The sequence below is a fragment of the Triticum aestivum genome, chromosome 3A, assembly GCF_018294505.1.
Source record: "Triticum aestivum cultivar Chinese Spring chromosome 3A, IWGSC CS RefSeq v2.1, whole genome shotgun sequence".
In the NCBI taxonomy this organism is placed as follows: domain Eukaryota; kingdom Viridiplantae; phylum Streptophyta; class Magnoliopsida; order Poales; family Poaceae; genus Triticum; species Triticum aestivum.
The window spans coordinates 491,313,516-491,327,806 of NC_057800.1; positions in this window are offsets into that span (position 1 = coordinate 491,313,516).

Below are 14,291 nucleotides of genomic sequence, written 5' to 3' on the forward strand. Positions count from 1 at the left end.
GTTTCTTTTGTTGAGCTTTCATACATTTATAGCTCTAGTGCATCCGTTGCATGGCAATCCCTACTCCTTGCATTAACATCAATCGGTGGGCATCTCCATAGCCCATTGATTAGCCTCGTTGATGTGAGACTTTCTCCTTTTTTGTCTTCTCCACATAACCCCCATCATTATATTCTATTCCACCCATAGTGCTATGTCCATGGCTCACGCTCATATATTGTGTGAAAGTTTATAGGTTTGAGATTACTAAAGTATGAAACAATTGCTTGGCTTGTCATCGGGGTTGTGCATGATGAGAGCATTCTTGTGTGACGAAAATGAAACATGACTAAACCATATGATTTTGTAGGGATGAACTTTCTTTGGCCATGTTATTTTGAGAAGACATAATTGCTTAGTTAGTATGCTTGAAGTATTATTATTTTTATGTCAATATGGACTTTTGTCTGGAATCTTTTGGATCTGAATATTCATACCACAATTAAGAAGAATTACATTAAAATTATGCCAAGTAGCACTCCGCATCAAAATTTCTGTTTTCATCATTTACCTACTCGAGGACGAGCAGGAATTAAGCTTGGGGACGCTTGATACGTCTCCAACGTATCTATAATTTTTGATTGCTCCATGCCATATTATCTACTATTTTGGACATTATTGGGCTTTATTATCCACTTTTTTATTATTTTTGGGACTAACTTATTAACCGGAGGCCCAACCCAGAATTGCTATTTTTTGCCTGTTTTAGGGTTTCGGAGAAAAGGAATATCGAACGGAGTCCAAATGGAATGAAACCTTCGGGAGCGTGATTTTCTCACCGAATACAACTCAGGAGACTTGGACCCTACGTCAAGCCAACTAACAGGAGGCCACGAGGTAGGGGGCGCGCCTGCCCCGCAGGCGCGCCCTCCATGAGGGCAGGCGCGCCCTCCACCCTCGTGGGCCCCCTGTTGCTCCACCGACGTACTTCTTCCTCCTATATATACCCACGTACCCCCAAACGATCAGATACGGAGCCAAAACCCTAATTCCACCGCCGTAACTTTCTGTATCCACGAGATCCCATCTTGGGGCCTATTCCGGAGCTCCGCCGGAGGGGGCATCGATCACGGAAGGCTTCTACATCAACCCCATAGCCTCTCCGATGAAGTGTGAGTAGTTTACTTCAGACCTACGGGTCCATAGTTAGTAGCTAGATGGCTTCTTCTCTCTTTTTGGATCTCAATACAATGTTCTCCCCCTCTCTCGTGGAGATCTATTCGATGTAATCTTCTTTTTGCGGTGTGTTTGTTGAGACTGATGAATTGTGGGTTTATGATCAAGTCTATCTATGAATAATATTTGAATCTTCTCTGAATTCTTTTATGTATGATTGGTTATCTTTGCAAGTCTCTTCGAATTATTAGTTTGGTTTGGCCTACTAGATTGATCTTTCTTGCAATGGGAGAAGTGCTTAGCTTTGGGTTCAATCTTGCGGTGTCCTTTCCCGGTGACAGTAAGGGCAACAAGGCACGTATTGTATTGTTGCCATCGAGGATAACAAGATGGGGTTTTCTTCATATTGCATGAGTCTATCCCTCTACATCATGTCATCTTGCTTAAGGTGTTACTCTGTTTTTAACTTAATACTCTAGATGCATGCTGGATAGCGGTCGACGAGTGGAGTAATAGTAGTAGATGTAGGCAGGAGTCGGTCTACTTGTCTCGGATGTGATGCCTATATACATGATCATACCTAGATATTCTCATACTATGCTCAATTATGTCAATTGCTCAACAGTAATTTGTTCACCCACAGTAGAATACTTATGCTCTCGAGAGAAGCCACTAGTGAAACCTATGCCCCCTGGGTCTATCTTATCATATCAATCTCCTACTAGTTAGTTATTTACTTTCCCTTTATTTTACTTTGCATCTTTATCATAAAAATACCAAATATATTATCTTTATCATATCTATCATATCTCACTCTCGTAAGTGGCCTTATAGGGATTGACAACCCCTATTTGCGTTGGCTGCGAGGATTTATTTGTTTTGTGTAGGTACGAGGGACTTGCGTGTAGCCTCCTACTGGATTGATACCTTGGTTCTCAAAAACTGAGGGAAATACTTACGCTACTTTGCTGCATCATCCCTTCCTCTTCGGGGAAAACCAACGCAGTGCTAAAAGAGGTAGAAGTGGGTCCCAGCTAGCAGGGGGTATTCATTTTTTGTGCGTAATAAGGGGGCACTTCCTTGTGTGCGAAGATATAGCTGGTGGGTCCAACCTGTCAGCAGGGGAAACGTTTTTTTTGCGAAAGACAAAGGCCCTTCCGGTGGGTCCCAACTGTCGGGAGAAATCATTATCTTGTGGGTAAAAAGGAGGCATTTCCTTGCATGCGGCTGTGGACCCAGCTGTCAGCCTCTCCACGTACAGTCCACTTTCGATGGATGTCGTTCGTTGACCACTCCGCGTCGAGCGCATCTAAGGTGGTGGACGACGGCGAGGCGCCGGACAGCAATGAGCCGGAGATGGGAAGACGCGGGAGTGGAGTCACAGACGGAGAGGTGTACAAGGGTTAACTGGTTCTGGTGCGATGTGGTTTGGGAGTCGATGGAGAAGAACATGATGTATGGAGGGGTGGAGGGATGGCCTGGCCGGGGGTGGGGTAGCGCTTCACAGCGAAGCGTGCTAAGTAGAGCTGCTAGTAGCAGAAGGCGGGAGCAGGTGGTCCCGACAGCGCTGGAGGAAGAAGACGAGAGATTGAAGATGGATGCTAGTCGTTGGATTTAAATCCAATGGCTAACGATGTGAGTATCATTTGTTGACTAAGTTGACAACAACTTGCGTTGGCTTCGACCTATTGGCCCATATTTCAGCCTCAAAAAATGTGGCACATATTCAACCCATTTTTTCACAATTTACAGTCAATTTGATCATTTTTTAGAATTATAGTCCATTTGTTGGGTTGGGTGAATAAATAATGTAGCGTCCATGCGACCCATTTATTGTTTCCTAAAAAATTACAGGCCATTTGCACTTTCTTTAAGTACTCCCTTCGTTTCTATTTTCTTTGCGCATAACTTTTTCTCTTTTTTTCCTAATTGCTCTGCGCGATCCACTTCTTAAGGGATGCTTTTCTTCTCTGCCCCTACCTTCCCGCTACAGTTAAGCCAATCACGGCCGCCATGCAAGGAACGCAGGCTGCGCGCATGCGACACTGACGAGGGATTAGCCAATCCGTTGCATGCAGTATTTAAAGCAATTAAAATGTTGTAGCTCTTTCCATGCGAACCAAGGTGTAAATTGGTCAAAAATTGTCCACCGAGTTCTCTCCTTGGTATGCGGGTCAAGATTTATGCGCAAGGTAAAAAGGATCGGAGGGAGTACATGATTTTGCTGGGCTGATTCTAATTATAATGTTGGGTTGGGCGCATCAATGTTATCAAAAAATAAACAAGGGCTGGGCATTTTGTTATAAATATATTTAAATAATAAGTGATTTATTATTACATTGGTCCTTAAATCTTACCAAGCGTTCGTACACAATCACTAGGATTTTCGTTGCAAAAATATCCATGATTTTATTGTTAAAAAATTATTTTTATAAGTTAATAAGATGTGGGATATTGTTTTCTTACATATGTAAGTATCTGTTAAATATACGATGACAATAATAATATATAATAACATATAAAATAATTTAAATATATATAATATAGTTAGAAGGGAAACATAAGTTGGACCAGGCATTCTTATTTTTATATAGAAAAATAGAACAGACCTCTGCGTTTTCTTCAAAAAAATACATAAATTGGGCTGCCGATATTTTAGGAAAAATAAAATCTCAGATGGGAAGTCCATAGGTCGGTCGATACATGACGACCCTCAAGAAAATACAAAACCGACATATCGTGGGTTGCGCATGTTAAAAAAGAAATCCTAGACGGTACAACCCACAACCCAGCTGATACTTGCTGCCCCAGTGATAATAAATGATACCTGCTAGCTCCCCGACTTCGTTGTGAATTTATCTCCTTTAGTAACTACGTTGAAGCACCTAAAAAATGTAACTATGTTGACAAACCCATGGGCCCCAATGTCAGTATAGCATTACGAGGAAGTATTTTTTTCAATGAGACACTTGCTTGCGTACGGCCATGGACCTGGTGGGTCCCGACTGTCCGTCTCTCCACGTACAGTCCTCTCCAGATTCCTCTTGTTTGTTTAGCATGTTCACAACGGCAGACAGCGGCACCGCGGCGAGCACACAAAGGCATAGGAGGAGATCGGACCACCTGACGCAGTGCCTTATTTGTTACGAAAGTGCTGAACTAGCCTAGTGGCCAAGTGACACTACCCGATAGTTGTTCCGCATGTGTTCGATTCCACCTGATGCAGGGAAAATACCTCTAATTTTTTGCCTCTACCATTATTGACATGTGGGTCCCCATTGTCGTCTATGCACACCACGTCCAACACTTGCCAAAACTTCGTCCCATGTTTTCTCTGTTTTTCACACACTCGACATTGTGTGGGTATTTTGAAAATAACATATCTTTTTGACTGTGCATCATATGAAGATGTGCTATGCATGAATGTTGATCAACGTGATGTTAACTGGATGGTAGTTCTATTTTCGACCACGAATAAAACTTCCAACATGATGTTATTCCTGTTTGAAAAGGCCATGTTAATATAAATGCTCTGCCTCTGAAAGTTGCAGTTTCTTATGTGAACCTGAACTTGCAGTTTCTAATCTGAAACTGAAACTTGTAGTTTCTTCTCTAAGAATCACATTGTCTGCACTATTATACTCCTATGAAACTACATTTAAAGTGCTAAAATAGATCTCTAGAATTCATAAAATACCTCATATGCTCAATACTGCAAATATGAAATTCAAAAGAAATTCATATCTGAAAGTACTCTCAAAATACACAACACAAAACACAATTCACAACTTGCCAATACTGACAACCCTAAGCTCCTCTTGACAATTCACAACCTGCCCGACTATTGGGCTGGGGGCAATCCCCTCCTATTCCTCAGCGGCAGACAGCCGCCCCGTGAGACGATGTGAACAGCGAGGGAGAGGATGGTGGGGAAGCGTCGTCGGACCAACTGCTTTTCTCCTCTTGCAGTTGGGTTCGGTGGATGAAGACTCCACCGGCTCGCTCTGGCACGACACCCTCACAGACGACACCCTGTAGATGCTCGATCCTTCAATCTCTGGTGGATGCTCCATCTGGGATCGATACTCCCACCACCGCTCCCTCACGATCGGATTCGGTGAATCTATTTGCTCCATGGCCTAGAGGAGCAGCTCTATGTACTCCTGCGCAACTCCCTTCCATAGTATCGCTGCCTTTTCGCTCAGTTGTAGATATTTGACCATGGATGTCGCTGTCGCCGCTAGTTGGTCCTTGTTGTCAAACAAAGACTATATCTCCAACATCCTAACTAGCTTCACAGGGTCGCCGTCTGCGATCCTCATGTATCAGTTGTACTCCTCCATCTATCTACTTCTCCACAGCACCTTCACTCACCGGTGGTGGTTTTTGAATGGAAGAGGAGCGGAGCAGCGCTGGTTTTGGATTAGAACGGGAGAGGAGCGACGCTGGTTTTGGATTGGAACAGGAGAGGAGGGGCGGTGGTTTTGAAATGGAAGAGGAGAGGAGCGGCGCTGGATTTAGATTGGAATAGGAGAGGAGTGGCGGTGGAGAGGAGAGGAGCGACGCTGGTCTTGGAAGTATTTTTTTGTTTTGCGTATTTTGGGTCAAAATTTGACCACGTACTGTATTTGACAAGCAAAATGTGAATGCATGTTACCAAAAATTGTATCGTTTGGTTCGTATCTGAATGTACTTTCAAATTATATTATTTTTGCAACGTATAACATATATTTTATTTGTGAAAATCATGGTCAATTATGACCCAGAATAAAAGGGAGACTAGTTAATCTGGGGTTACTTTCTTAATTGAAGGGTAAATTGATTTTGATTTTGAACCAGTCACAACGCGCCGGCCCTCACGTCCAATCCTAAATCGCTGCCGCACGCTCCTCTCCCTCTTATCCATTGCGAAACCACCTCCTCTCTTCTCCATAATCTCCATTCCAAAACCACCGTCTCGCCTCTCCCTCTTCACCATTGGAAAACCACCTCCTCTCCTCTCCATCATATCCATTCCAAAACCATTGTCTCGCCTCTCCCTCTTCTCCATTGCAAAACCACCCCTCTCATCTCCATTCCAAAACCACCATCTCGCCTCTCGCTCTTCTCTATTGCAAGACCACCGTCTCTCCTCCAATCTTCCAAAGATAGCACCGGACCACTCAGAAGGACATCTATGGAGAGGATGCAGCAGCGAATCAGGCAGATCGCTGGCGGCGACCAGGCAAAGTTAGCCAGGTTGAAGGAGATCCTTACTTGGTTTGAAAATGAGTGGGAGATTTCGAGGACGGTGAGGGACATGTGTCAATGTATGCGAAAGAGCGAGACAGCGGCGATGAGGGCGGTAATCTACTCCTCGATGGCAGTCATGCTGCAGTCCTTCGAGTTCATTAAGTATCTCCTCTGGGTGATGGAGCAGACAGATTCACCCGAGGTGAAAGTCAGGCAGAGGTGGTGGGTGTACAGGTCGAAGGTCGAGCACCTAGAGGATAACGAATCGATCGAGTACGGTGTGCCGTTCGTGAGGGTGCAGAGCCAGCCGGAGTCACAGGAGCATTCGTTCTCCCACCGCAAGAGGAGGCCGGATGGTGCGACATCGCTTCCCCACTGTTCTCCACGGTTCCCTCGATGCCTGCCTCGTTTCAACATCGACGGTAGGGTTTAAGGTAAGCTTCGCACTAACCTAATCTTCCATCTGCTCGTGCTTACAATCAGTGTGACAACTAATGAAAATCATGCTTACAATTAGTCTCCGAGTACCACGCCAATCACCGTAAAATAGCTCTGGACCTTTGGGTCAAAGTTGTGACACTGTGTACAAATAAAGAAAAATAGATTGGTGCTTCTTTCAGAAAAAGAGTATTCCCTAGAAAACTGTCAATATAAGCTACTAGTATTTGGTTAGAGGATTTGCTGCCGAGAAAGATCTGTTCACAGAGAGCACCACACATCCCACTGGTGGTGGTGGATGCCAATGCGTGCATGGATCATGGTTGGTGTCAGTAATTTTTACTTGGCACACCTCACACTCTGCATATATGCCGGTTCCATCCATACATTTGTGCAGTTCCACCAAAATGCAGCTGAATAACCCTGTTTGTGCAGATAATGAAAAAGCGTGATTACATTATAGTGGCACTAGTAGATGAAACATACACTAATAAATAGAAGAAAATATTGCGCTAGTATCATAGTATGCCATGCTGCAAGGGCGAGATGGGCCCTGCGACACCTCATACTGGAAATCGACCCAAGTCTCCCCGATACACCTTTTGCTAGTGATGAACATCAGTGTACATCGATAGTACAAGGAGGGGCCATGAGACATTCCAATCTCTATTTTTGTGCAGATCAACTAAAATTAAGCACCCCAGTTTGAAGAAATGCTTAAACATTAACAATGGGACTCGTTCGCGAAACATATACTAACAAAGAGAAGCACTTTCTTTATCTACATTGGAAATGAAATGATAGAGAGGACACTCGCTCTATTTTAACTGTATTATTACTTCATTTTATTAGTGGCACTAGGGTCGAGCAGGTGGCAAACATGGTGTACCGTGCATCGCAATGATGGAGGCCGGGGGTGCTTAGACTGGGATGCTGAAGCTGGCTCTTTCAGTCCCTATCTCCCCCCTGATGTTTATGTGGTAGCATTTGGGTTGTAATCCAAATTTGGTCGAGCTGGTGCTGTGTCCACCTACCTTCCTAGCTTATGTGGCGAACTTGTCTCCTGCTAGTACTCAGTCCGTTCTAGTAGTAGTTGCATAACTGCCCGTTTACATTGAGATGTTGTCGGATAATGGTTCTCTATGGTTGGGTTTCTTTAATGAAATCGGAGGAAACCCCCTCTTTCGATACATATATACATATATACATATATATATATAAATCAGTGGCACTAGAGGTGCCAAAACATTGCCTCAAATTAATAGTGCCACTAGATTAAGGTGCAAAATAATAACATTACTGCTTTATCATGGTAGTGCCAAAACAGTAGCACAAGAGCAGACTCAACATGCAAGATCTTTGGAAAATGGTCAGACCAAAAAGGAATATACCTTGTGATGGGAACCATATCTGCAGTCAACGCCATCGTAGAAGGGATGACACCAGTCACCAACATGGATGATTCAATTCATGGGACCTTTTGGTGCAGTTCACCTAAAATGAAGCAATGCCCCATGAGCTAGCAGCTTCTTCTTCATTTATTTTTTAAGAAAAGGGCTCCAGCCCCGGTTCCATTTCCATCAGAAAATGAAACCCATAGAGCTTCTTCTTTATTAGTTGTAGTAAAATTGAGCAACATCAAGGTTGGTTGTGAAGCTCCTAGAATGTTCAACTATAATTTGGATATCATTTGTGCAGTTCAACTAAGATCAAGCGTGAAATGTATATCTCTGTTTGCACAAAAAAGGTGGAAAGGAGGGTGACTAACAAGTGATGAAACATACATCAAATGAAAATAAGCATGTTCCTTATCTGAATGGCAATCCTACAAGGACAGTAGCAATTTCTAAAGCAGCAACATTGCTAGATATTAGTGTGGGCATTAGGATTAACTATGAAAACCGTTAAATATGACATTACTTTAATGGTGCCATTGCTTCATTTTACCAGCAACATTACATTAATAGATGCTACAGAGTTGGTATTTGGGCACGTGAGAGTAGGCGGACCAGGACAGTTGCATATCTAACAAAAAGAAGCAACTTATCTTAATGGGAAATTTAGTAGGACATGAAAAAGTGCCATTGATTCATATTACTGGAGGCACTACATTGAAAACAACATTGGTTTAACGTGTCCTTACTTTTAACAGTGCACCTGCTACATTTTACCAGTGTCATTACATAAGAGTGGATCAAGGAAACAAACATCAGAACATGATATCTGGGTTGGTCCCATTTTTGTTCGGTATAGCCACCTTATACTGTGTGAGGCTAGCAAATCTAGTGCTGGACTTACTCTGTTGACTTGTCCCCGAGTCCCCACTTTCTTTCCTTTTTCAACCAATAGATCGGGTTTATATTCAGTTTGTACTGTGTTTTCCTTTATTTCCCTATTAGACCAAGAGACCAATTGGATAGCCAGTCTCTGCTACTTTTCGCCCCCATTATTTCCTCTTTCGACCAAGTCCTAGATTCAGGAAACAAATCTTCCCCCACCCCACCCCCTTTCTTCCTTGTTTGAACCAAGTAGTACTAGATTACTAGTTTTACCTCTTAACAGTAAAAATTTAGGTGGCTTTCAAACATCCGATCGATCCTATCTACGAGGGGGCCTGAGAAATAGTAAAAGATATAAATGCAGCAACGTCAGGAGCTCGGGAAGTAGATCAAGGCCGGTTTCAAAGGAAGTTATACCCGAGGGTCACCGGGATGTCGCTAGGTGGGCGGCGGGAGGCCGGATATGCCCACACTACGACATCGAGGAAGAAGGGTGGAGGCCCTCCCTAGCCAGCGGTGCTTGGGAGAGAATGGGAAGGCACACTAATCAGGACGTGCTGGCAGTGGCTAAGAGCCGTCGCCGAGGACGACCGCGTGAACGTTGTACCTTCTCACCTTCCCGGGTGGAGAGGATCCAGCTGGATCTGTGACCAGCGGTGAGCAGAGAGAGAGAGAGAGTGTGGCCACCGCTGTCGTGTTTAGATCTGGAGAGGACGAGACAGTGTGAAGAGAGCAACACTAGCAAGCAAGCGTGGAGGCTCCTGCCTATATAGTGGAGTACTACTAGTTTTCTTTTGTCTACCGGAGCCGGCTTGACCTCATCAATGATTGTTGAGAAGTCTTCATGCATGTGCCCCGGAGGCGCAGTTGTTGTCATTTTGATCTGAAGCACCAGATTATAACATATAACACAAAAAATGCCACATGACAAGAAACCATAACCTCACTGCCCAAAGGAGACAACATGAATGCTGACGGACAAACTAGACGAGGACCAAAGCTCAAATTAAAGATAAACTCCTAGAAAAGGGGTCCATCTATAGATGTCCTAATTAACATAGCCGGCTTGACCTAGATGGCAGCCGAGTAGTCTTCGTGCATGTGCCCCCAATGACCAGCGCCTTGGAGGAACTTAGTTGTCGATGTTTAACCCTGGCAGTGATCCGAAGCACATGACACCTAATATTGCAAGATGACAAGAAACCTTTTTTTAGATTTCTCATCAGAACTACAACCCTGTACAACACAGCCTGCATGATATGTAGACGATAGCCAATCCAGGCGTGTCTGCTGGAGTCTGTTCACATGCATGGACGAACTGATCTTCCATGTCATGCAGGGATCGTCCAGGCACCAATGTCTGTACAACACTTCTCTAGTACTATCGCTCGTCTCTCTCTTCTATTAACTCACCCGACTTGCGGGGCCGGGGAGTGTGCCTATGGTCGGTTCTCAGTTACGGTCCCACATGTGTGTGCAAACGCAATATGATGCACGTTCCATTCAGAGAGTGGCGTGCCAGACCGACCGACCGACCGTCTAGGGTGCGACGCGAATGCGAACAATCGTGTTGTATATATACTCCATACATATGTACCGCCGTTTTCTTGAGGCTTTGCTCCATGGCGCAATCCATGGATACAAAATTAGTATACTATACTATTTAAAAGTCGAGGGCAGGGCTTTTCCCGCATGGTAGGCGGGGCAGTTCCGCCTAGTCGGTTCGACAGAGAAGATGAGGGAGTAGGCTGTTGCAAATGTAGCGCTGTGTGATTTGACAGCGAGTTACTGCTGGACAGGTGGGTCCCAGTGATTTGACTTGCCATTATCATTTTAACTGCGGCGCAACGACCAGCGTGAGTCTCCCGATTCCTGACCACCTCCATGGTATACAGGTGCCTCTCCCAATGCTCCACCATGTAGAGGCTGGCTCTTGCATGAGATCCCACTCCTCCACTTTTTCCTTGCCTCTTTCCTCCACATATGCAAAAATGCCATGTAAGCGGGCTTATAGCCCACTATTGTACTTGCTCGTACAAGTGCTAAGCCTGCCACATAGGCATAAAGTCTGATGTGACAAGTAAATTAAGAAGAGAGAGACTAGTTTCGTGACCCCAGGAAGAAATGATGCTAAGCACGTGTACCTAGGTGAAAAGACAATTTTGAGTCTATAGCTAATTAAATGAAGCAAACTTAGCAACAAAAAACTAAGCACCTATGCATTGGGGACTTGAGTTGCTAAGCTGTTTAATTCCCTTAGCACATCATCTAAGCACCATTTCATTGGAAGAGGTCACTCCTTGGAAAATGCAATAAATACTACGAAGAAAGAGATAGAGAGAAGTAAAAAAATACTCTTATAGCCAACCTTATAGCTAACCTTGTTGTATGAGTGACTAAGTGATGAATATGTATGACATGCCAACATCAGATAGCCTAATGCACTGTGTTAAATCTCCAAGGGCGCGACCGAGGCGACGTTCGTGGTAGGCACGACCATGATACGGGCTGCTGGCAGCCCTTGGATCTGAGATCGAACGATCGCATGCTAAGTTGCTAAAAATTTACAGAATAACCCTCCAGGATAGGATATCCACCCATAGGTCTAGAATCACGCCATGCAACCGTTCGATCTCAGATCCAAGGGCTCTCGGAAGCCTGTATCATGGGAGAATGGAAAGCTTCGTATCACCTGTAATTTTCCCGACGCTTAACATGACATCTAAAGCCATTTAATTGGGCGTCGAGTAGACATGACATCTAATTGGGCCCCCATAGTACTGTGCATGAATCCATTTATCCACCAGGAAAGCCACTACCCTGCCGTTCGCACACCCCACTCAGAATTTTTACAAGCAAAAAACCACTGGCAGTTCACTCCTACTCGTCTCCGAATGTCCTTTAACATTACGACAGTTCACTGCTAGTCGTCCCATCCTTTCACATTACGGGAGTTCCGCTAATCCTAACCCTCCTCCCAAATCCATGGCGTCCCAAATCTCCATGAGCAGCAGTGAGTACAAGGTTAGAACCATCACCGGCGATGAGTTCAATGTCATCTACACCCGTTCTTCCGCGTCGGTGAAAGGATGCCTTGCTCGCTTCAGGCACATGTTCGAAAACTCAAATGACGAGTGGGTCGCTGGGCTAGATGTTGAGTATACCACAACCCTGGACAAAGAGAAGAATCTAAAGGAGGAAGAGAAGATGAAGCCCGCCGTGATCCAGGTTTGCATGCATGACTTATGCTTCATCTACCACATATGCCATGCCGACGTTGAGTGCGAGGAATTTAAGAACTTCCTCAAGGGTGGCCAAGTCAAATTCGTTATTGTAGACTTTACGAACGACAGAAGAGTCCTGGATCGGATAGGCCTCATTGTAGGCAACCCCTTCGACCTCCAGAAGAATGGGTTGGTGCCCTCCCCTGACCAACCTTCAATGCTGACCCTGGCAGGAGCCATGGTTCATCCTTCGTATGGTAAACCGAAGAAACCTCTGCACAAGTTTCATCGTGCATGGAAGTGGAATGTACTAGATATAGACCACATCCACTATGTTGCAATGGATGGCTACCTTTGTTTCAATATCTACAAGGGTTGGATGAAGAGCAAGAGCCAAGTGTGCGGTTCAAGCAAAGAAGTATCAGCCAAGAGGAAGAGGGACAAGGACAAAGTCGAGGACGTGGACGAGGACTCCGAGTAAGGTGGTAGTGTCATTGCTCATGGTGGTTCTAATGCAGTGTCTACCGGATTAGTTGCTTAGTTTAATTTCAGGTGTGCTTAGTTTTATTTGAGGGGTGTGTTGTGCTGAGCCCCTAGCAGAACTATGTTATGTTTCTTCTCGTTACTTTAACTCTTCAGTACGTACATACTAGTATTTCTTACAGTTCATATTTTAGTTGGTATAGTAGTACCACTCGTTTCTTCAGATTATATACATACAATATATATGGCCAACATCATATAGCCACCAGTTTAGTTGTCAAAGAATTTTAGGGTGCTTAGTTTTGTTAAAGAATTTTAGAGTGCTTAGTTTTATCTGAGGGGTGTATTGTGTTGGACACCATTATTGTGACTCAAACTCTTTGGCCATGTTATAATGACATAAATACCAATGGACCAACATGCTAGCTGTTCCTCTATCTCACTACAGTTAAATAAAGTGTGGGGCCTACTTGATCCCAACAGCGTTCATATTTTCCTATAAAATTATTCACTTGGTTACTCGTGACAAGCGGGGCCACACTTCGCATTGTGAGAATCGGCCTATTTTTTCATATAACATGGTCAACGGGTTTGACATGAAAATAACAATGTCTAATGGCATTTTGAGCAAACATCTAGCTTAACGATGGCATTTTTGAGCAGGCATCTCACGGATCGATGACATTTTTGAGTACTTGTAACTTCTAATGGCAAAATTGAGTAGTGATACACAACTACTGGCAGAAATAATAAGAACCCAAGAATTAAATAGGTATGCTAATTTCTTTAATAGAATTTAGCACCCCATTTAAGCACGTATAGCTTTTTTTAATAGTACTGTATGCATAATTTGGCGATGAGCGCTCTCTATATGTACCACATTTTTTCTTTAATTTCATCTTGTTAGTTTTGCTCCATGGCGCAATCCATCGATACTACTATTGTACAAAAGTATACATTTTTTAAAAGGCTAGAGGGCGGGGCATTCTAGCTTGGTCGGTTTCAAGAGAGGCGAGGGCCTTTGTGATTTGATGGCTCATTACTGCTGGAAGGCGGGGCCTTGTGATTTGATAGCTTGTATAAATGTGCCAACGACCTGAGGAGGAGCAAAGAACCGTGCGGTATACTCAAGTTTTCCACTAGAGTACGACGGAGGAGCACGAAACACGGCAGCACAGTGCCATATGGCGATAAAAAGTGATCTAATTTGCTAGTCATCTCATTGTTAGCATTGTTCTATTCATGCCTCACAAAGAACGTGACACGTGCGGTGAAACACCCGAAGCAAAAGAAGAAACACAGGAGCAAAAGAAGAAGGAAGATTATCACCCCCAAAAAAGAAGGAAGACGCACACACAAGTCTAGGGCGCTGCTCTCTACTACATGAAGGGTTGCTGACCGCAGAGTCGTAACTGCTTCTTCATCGCCTCCATGACCTCCATCTCCTTGCGCGTCTCCTCCGCCATCTTCTTCATTCTGT